The sequence below is a fragment of the Crinia signifera genome, chromosome 6 (genome assembly GCF_055691185.1).
Source record: "Crinia signifera chromosome 6, ASM5569118v1, whole genome shotgun sequence".
Lineage (NCBI taxonomy): Eukaryota > Metazoa > Chordata > Amphibia > Anura > Myobatrachidae > Crinia > Crinia signifera.
In genome coordinates this window covers 250712626-250720037 of record NC_139222.1, presented here as the reverse complement: position 1 = coordinate 250720037, position 7412 = coordinate 250712626, and the positions used below count along the sequence as shown (strand labels likewise).

At 44.4% G+C, this 7412-nt stretch overlaps 1 long non-coding RNA gene across 1 annotated transcript; it reads left to right on the top strand.

The window, feature by feature from the left end:
* The first annotated feature begins 3012 nt into the window (after positions 1-3012).
* Positions 3013-5658, top strand: LOC146009189 (uncharacterized). The gene is made up of 2 exons (XR_014444621.1): positions 3013-3340; positions 5449-5658. It is a non-coding gene; the product is annotated as an uncharacterized LOC146009189 (long non-coding RNA).
* Positions 5659-7412: the final 1754 nt, after the last annotated feature.

The following is a 7412-nucleotide window of genomic DNA, read 5'->3' as shown; positions in this document are numbered from 1 at the left end:
CAAGTGCAATGTGCTATTTACAGGGACCGGGGACACTTACAGAAATGCACAATGGGGGTTATTCTGATTCACTAACAAAGGCAAATTCTCTCTCTAATGGACAAAACTATGTGCACTGCAGGTGGGGCAGATGTAACATGTGCAGAGAGAGTTAGATTTGGGTGTGATTTTGTTTCTGTGCAGGGTAAATACTGTCTGCTTTATTTTTACACTGCAATATAGATTTAAAGTACAAACCCCACCCAAATCTAATTCTCTCTGCACATGTTACATCAGCCCCACCTGCAGTGCACACGGTTTTGTCCATTGGGAGGTGAATTTGCCTTTGCGAGTGAACCAGAATAACCCCCAATGTTCATTAGTGTCAGGCCGATACAATATCAGTGGAACACTTTGTTCCCCACAGGATTTCTGCCCACATACTTTATAAATGTCCCCCAATAAGTTTGGGGGTAATTCCTGATTTCCACATAGATGCATTGTAAAAATATATGGCAATCAATTACCGATCCTTATAGGGATTAGGAATAATTATCTGGGAGCAATTCGATTGTACAAATACGCAGGGTCACGCATCGCTATGTCCCCAATGCACGGAGCGATGTAGGGGCATTTTCAATGCGACCTAGTGAACTCGCTTATAAAAGGGACACCTCCCAATGGGATTGCCTTGGGTGACTGGCAGGTCGGACTTCCAATAGGAAGTCACTGCCAGTCACAGTGAAGCCAGTGCAGTCTCACAGAAGGCAGAGAACAGTGGCGGATTTGAACTGGGTGGGCTGCAGCCCTGCAGCCCATAGGTAAAAACTGCCACTGGAATACATACAAATGGTAAATAATGTGCCTAGTACAATGGCATACTATAACAGCTTTCTGCCACAGCTATGCATGTGCCAGGAGGACTGACAGAACTTCCAGATTAAAGTCACCATCACATAATAAAGGAGTGGTTGATTCTCACGTTTGAATCCATGCAGCCTACCAATGTATTTGTTTGTATACCATTATTTGTGCATGGTCCATCTGTAGAGGTTGGGTTGCACAATGGTTCTCTATGCTGGGTGTGACAACAGCTGGGGTGCATTACTGCCGCAGGGTATGGATTTCTTGGAAATGTCTATACGGTTACAGCTTTTATAATTTAACTATTTTGGGTTATCCTGTGTGACATCTATAATAAGTATACATAACAAGGAATGAAAGGGGAATCAGAACAGAAGCAAAGTAGTTGTGATTCATAGGAACCGTATTTCAGTGGTGGATCAAGAAGACTTGTGTGCAACGGGGCAAAATGTCTGATGGAAGGAGCATGTACAACCAGGGCATTCCTTGTAGAGTTCAGGCTAGTCACACGGATGCACCAAGTGTAAAAATGAGATTCTCCTTTCAGAGACAGGATTACTTCCAGGAGGTCTATTATATGCATGTATGGAGACATTCCCTTCACTACTTGGGGCCTACATGACATTTTCTCCCTGCAGGAAGGATTGAAGAGGTCCAGGATTTGGCCTTTAGCAGTGATGGAAAGAAAAATATATACTAAGGGCCTGATTCTGGTTCACTCGCAAAAGCAAATTCTCTTTTTAATGGACAAAACCATGTGCACTGCGGGGGTGGGGGGGGGGCAGATGTAACATGTGCAGAGAGAGTTTGATTTGGGTGGGGTTTTACTTCAAAGTGAGATCTATATTGTAGTGTACAAATAAAGTAGCCAGTATTTACTCTGCACAGAAACACAATAACTCACACAAATCTAACTCGCTGCACATGTTACAACAAATAGGACGGACTCTGGGGTCTTGGTACCCTAACACTGTGGCAGTCTAGGTGTGTGTGTGTGTGGTGTGTAAATGAGAGGGAGGGGGGTTGGGGCAGATATGTCAGTATACCGGGCATCAAGATTTTGTTGCCGGCTCTGGTTACATGGCTGGCTAAATTCAAGTCTGTATTTCCTTAGAATTTGCAAAGCCCTGTATATTGTGTAACCAGGGCCGGCGCCACCACTAGGCAGGTCTAGGCATTTGCCTAGGGCGCTGGGCACTGGAGGTCGGCAGTTCGCCCCTTGCCCCCCCGTGCAAAAGGGGTACCTGCTGCGCCGTCTGGGGAGCGGGCAGGGGGGTCCATGCCGGCTTCTGACAGGAGCCTGCAGTGGTGTCCTTGCCGTGCGGGTACCTGTGGCACTGTGTATAAAGCTGGCAGGGGTGGGGGGTCCCTGCAGTGAATAAGAAATAACTAGCGCTATCCCCCGGCTATGCGGCGGTGCGGGAAGCGCTGCCGGGTTTGAAAACACTGACCGTACGCTGATTGGCTGAGATTCAGCCAATCAGCATGCGGCCAGTGTTTTCAAAACAGAAGCGCTTCCCGCGCCGCCACATAGCGCTAGTTATTTCTTATTCACTGCAGGGACCCCGCCGCCGCCAGCTTTATACACAGCACCGCAGGTACCCACGCGGCAAGGACACCACTGCAGGCTCCTGTCAGCTGCCAGCATGGACCCCCTTGCCCGCTCCCCAGACGGCGCAACAGGTACCCCCCGCCCCCACCCACTGGCACCGGGGCGCCCCCACCCCGACTCGCCTGGGGCGCTCCGGTGCCTTGCACCGGCCCTGTGTGTAACACCGCCATAGATTATCAGCAACATTTATTATATAGCAGCAGCATATTCTGCAGTGATTTATTAGACAGGAATAAGACATGGCTGGTATACAGCAGAAAGGCTATAGGCCCTGATCACAAGCTTACACTCTATACATATATCTATTAAAGGTTCATATTTAACTTTAGAACTATCTAGCATCAGTAACTAAAGCATAGCACAGGCTGACTTCTGTCTGATCACCAGTAGCCTTGGCACCCAGTAAGGAGGCTCCGAGGTGCCCTGATTAGACTGCAGAACCTTGCAGGCAGACCTTGGTGTCTGAGCAGAATCATGTTACTAATGAAGGACATAGAAATAGATAAAACCATATGTGGATGTAACTTTTATTCTTTTCTCAATGCTCAGTTTGTGTCCTGGCACGGTGACGTATGAGGGTTGGGGGAGAAAGCAGAGATAAGGGACATACCAGCCTGTTTCCACCACAGCTGACGCTCCCAGTTGTGTTAATTGATTCATAGTATAACTCCCTATCAATGGACGCTCTCTACCAATACCAATAAGCGGCCTATTGTGCCCCAGCAGCGCAGGTGCAGGAAGGACCTTGGCAGGAAGAAGACTGATTAGTAACTTCAAAACAGTTACAGTGTTATGGTAAGGTTTCTTCAAGGTCCTGGCTTTACCATAAATGGTGCTACACGATCTTCCACCGCACAAAGACCCTTGTCCGCTGCAGCTTGGCAGGTAAGCCCACCCTGGTCCCTACAGCCCAACCTATGCTCTTATGTTGTATTTTATTTTATTGTAGCATATTGTAATAACAATTATAATCTTCCAATTGCTTCCATTTCTATATACCACAGAACTTTCCTATACGGATTACTGGAGTTGCTGCTTTTTCTTTTTTATTTTATTGTGTTTATATTTTAACCTTTTTTAACAGTATTCTCTTCTTTGAAGTTCCTTAGAAAATTTAGATATTTATTTGCATCAGCTAATCCCTGTTTTTTTTTTTTTATAGTTTTTTTGTTTTATTATTCCGCTCTCCAAATAAGTCTTCTTTTTGGCATGCATAGATGAAACATATTTGCAATTTATTTGAATGTAATATTAATGTATTATTTTATTTCTGTTGTTGATTGGGATTGTTTCCATCAGGTATTCCTATTAGTTTATGCTACTTGTTTTGGTGTTTTTATAATGCAATGCTAAATGTTCATTTAATTAGAGAAGGTTTAAAATTATTTTATAACATATATGATTTCTCATACCAGAGAGAGAAGACTTATCTGATGATGTCCAAACTATGGTCCTCCAGCTGTTGTGAAACTACAAGTCCCATCCTGCCTTGCCACAGTTTTGCTATTAGGGGATGCTAAAACTATGGCAAGGCATGCTGGGATGTGCAGTTCCACAACACAACAGTTTGGACAGACCTTAATAAAGGTATAATTTTACAGATATGCTTGCATTACCACTGTCTGTTTGTACTAGGATTCTGAGTTGGGACAAACTAAATAACAAGGAAATCTGCACACAGACAAACCATATTGCAATGCAAGGGGAACAAATTAATTAATTATTTTGCATGCATGGTGAATACTGACATTGTCTGCATGCTTGGCAGATTTATTTTTACACTGCATTTTAAATTCAAGTTTGGACATGTCCATCTCACATCTAAATCTCTCTGCACATGTTACATCTGCCCCACCTGCAGCATGGTTTGTCCAGGTGCAAACTTACTGGCTCTTTGTAAGTTTTGCTGCCACATCAGAATACATGCTGGCCATATACTAGACCTTTGGCACTCCAGCTGTTGTTGAACTATACATCCCAGCATGCCCTGTAACAGGTTTAGCATGGTCAAATAGCAAAACAGTTTCAGGGCACGCTGGGATGTGTAGTTCAACAACACCAGGAATGCCAAGGTTTCCCATCAATGCAGTAGGCCAACTTTCATCCAATTAGTTGGTTGGATGGAACTCTGGTACTGGATGGGAGCAAATATAACTTATAATTCAGTAGTTTTCTCCCAAAATCTGGAAATGGACAAAAACTGTCACTCAAACAAGGTGCTGTAGCTGAATCTGTTTGATTTAAACAATTTGACAGTTTTTGTCCATTTTCCTAAGTTTGTGATCAAACTGCTGATTTTCATTTGCTCCCATACGGTACCAGATTTTCAGTCAAGCCAACTAGTCGGATGGTTGGATGAAAGTTGGTCCAGTGTATGGCCAGAATTAGGGGTAAATTTACTAAGATGTGAGTTCTATTGAAGATGGGAGGTCACCCATAGCAACCAACCAGATGCAACATCTTATTTATTTAGCACTTTCTAGAACAGTGATGGCTAACCTTGACACGCATCTACAACTACAAGCTAACCTTGAACTACACATCCCAGCATGCCCTGCATCAGCTTTAGCATTGCCAAATAGTAAAACTATAGCAGGGCATGCTGGGATATGTAGTTCAACAGATGGAGTGTCAAGGTTAGCCATCACTGTTCTAGAGGATAATGGATATAATCTAATCGGTTGCCATGGGCAACATCCCATCTACAATAGAACTCACATGTTAATAAATTTACCTCTAAGAAGCTTTAGTAAAGTTACCCCTAAAAGTGAAAATTGGGGATGTTGCCCAACATTTCTTTCTTTCATCCTAAAAAAAATGATAGCTTTGGCCAACATTTCTACATTCCACTTTTAGCAGCTTTAGTAAATGTACCCCTTTGTCTTTACTTGATCCTTAATGGAATGCATCTACAGTATATTTGTAATGTCCTGTTATGTTTATTATTACTAGTAATTGCTATTTGTTGTTGTCTTCTGTGTTGTGTGTTTTAGATCTGTATTCTCGCAGTTCCTTTTTCCTATGCATATACTTCTTTGGAAATATGATGCGAAGAGGCATAAGGCATGGGAAAATGGAGCTTCCGGGATCCTCTTCACATCTGGGGTCACTGACGCTGTGAATCACGGGATGACAGAATGGAAGAAACAGTACTGTACAAGCATTATTGGTGTATGAGTCCCCAAATAAACATATTTCCTGTACGTCTCAGCATGTCATGAGTTTTTACTCTACAATACATATAGCCTTATAATTAAGTGGGACACTTGCCCTTTATGTTACTTTGAAACGAAGTTTAAATACCCACAGAATGTATCTGAAAATATCTGGGGTCTATTGATGAAGCAGGACAGAGTGGAGAAGTGAGCCAGAGGAGAACCTACCCATGGCAACCAATCAGCTGTGAACATTTATCAACTGCATTCTATAATATTATACAGATTTATACTGCATGCTGGATATTAATCACCGGGCAATAGTGACACAGGGCCACACATCACTATGGCCCCTACATGCAGAGCTGGTGAGATCGCTTAGAAAAAGCACCAAAATCACCCCAACAATCAACATTTGGAGAGAGGTAAAGTACCAATCAGTTTCCAGTTGACATTTTTAAACACAGCCTGTACAATGACAGGATCAGATTGGTTGGTACTTTATCTCTCTTTGAGCTTTGATACATCTGCACCTTAGAGAATTATTTCACTGAAACTTTACCTGTTTTACTTTATTTACGAATTTCACATAAAAAGGTGTGTAGCACATTTCTCACAATTTTCACTAATTCTATGTTTCTGTGTTAGTATGTGAGCCCCTATAATTCTAATTCTATCACATATAGCAGGGATGGGGAACCTTCGGCCCTCCAGCTGTTTTTAAACTACACATCCCAGAATGCTTTGCTACAGTTTTAGCAGGGCCAAATAGCAAAACTGTAGCAGTGCATGCTAGGATGTGTAGTTCAGCAACATCTGGAGGGCCAAAGGTTCCCCGTCCCTGACATATATGTAAAACCCCACTGGCACTAGGTATGGCATACCTGCAGTCACTGTGTATAGTGCATCACACTTACTTTCCTCCGGCTGGTCATGGGTAAGGCACAGGTACCAGGGGGTCCCCTGAATAATCAGGAGTTTAATTACAGTTGCATTGTGGGAGTGGACTACAGGTGTCAGTGCAGCGCAGAAAGAATTGGGCGCCAGGCCATCTCATAAAACAGCAATAAACAGTTTATTTTAACATATAGCAGGGATGAAGCAGGGAAAACATCTGAACACTCTCCTCCAGCACAAAGCATAATGGTTACATCAGGTCACTTATCATTCCATCTCCTCCAGCACATTAATCATATCGGTTACATCAGTTACACCAAGGCACCTCCTCCAGCACATCACTTTATTGCAGCGGCATAAATATGGTGAACAGCAGTTCATACCAGGGCATCCTGGGACCAGTAGTGCTACACGTCACAGGTTACTGTCTCTCCAGGGCCGGATTTGTGCCTAGGCTCGTGAGGCACCGGCCTCAGGGCGTCACCAATTAAGGGCGGCAGGCAGGCTGACATTCTGTTAAATAGCAGCATGGCAGAGCGTGTGGGCAGCAGCGAGTGACGAGCGCCGCCGCCGCAGACATGAATCATATGTCGGCGGCAGCGCCGCCCGTCACCCGCCACTGCCCACCCGCTCTGCCATGCACATTGCATCACCGCTTAGTGGCTGGGTCCGACGGTCCCCCTGCGCGTCCGAAAATGGCTCAGGCTCACTGCTGCCGGCTCCCACCCATTGGCTACTCTACACACACACACAGTCTATTGGCTGCTGTGTATCCAGCAGCTGAGCTGTCAGTCACAGTGTGTGAGCCGGAGAGAGACTGACAGAGACATTGTGCTAATCACTGTACTAATAAGTGCCTCCCTACCTCCGGGTCCTCCGTACAGTGAGCAGTCCAGAGTGCTTAA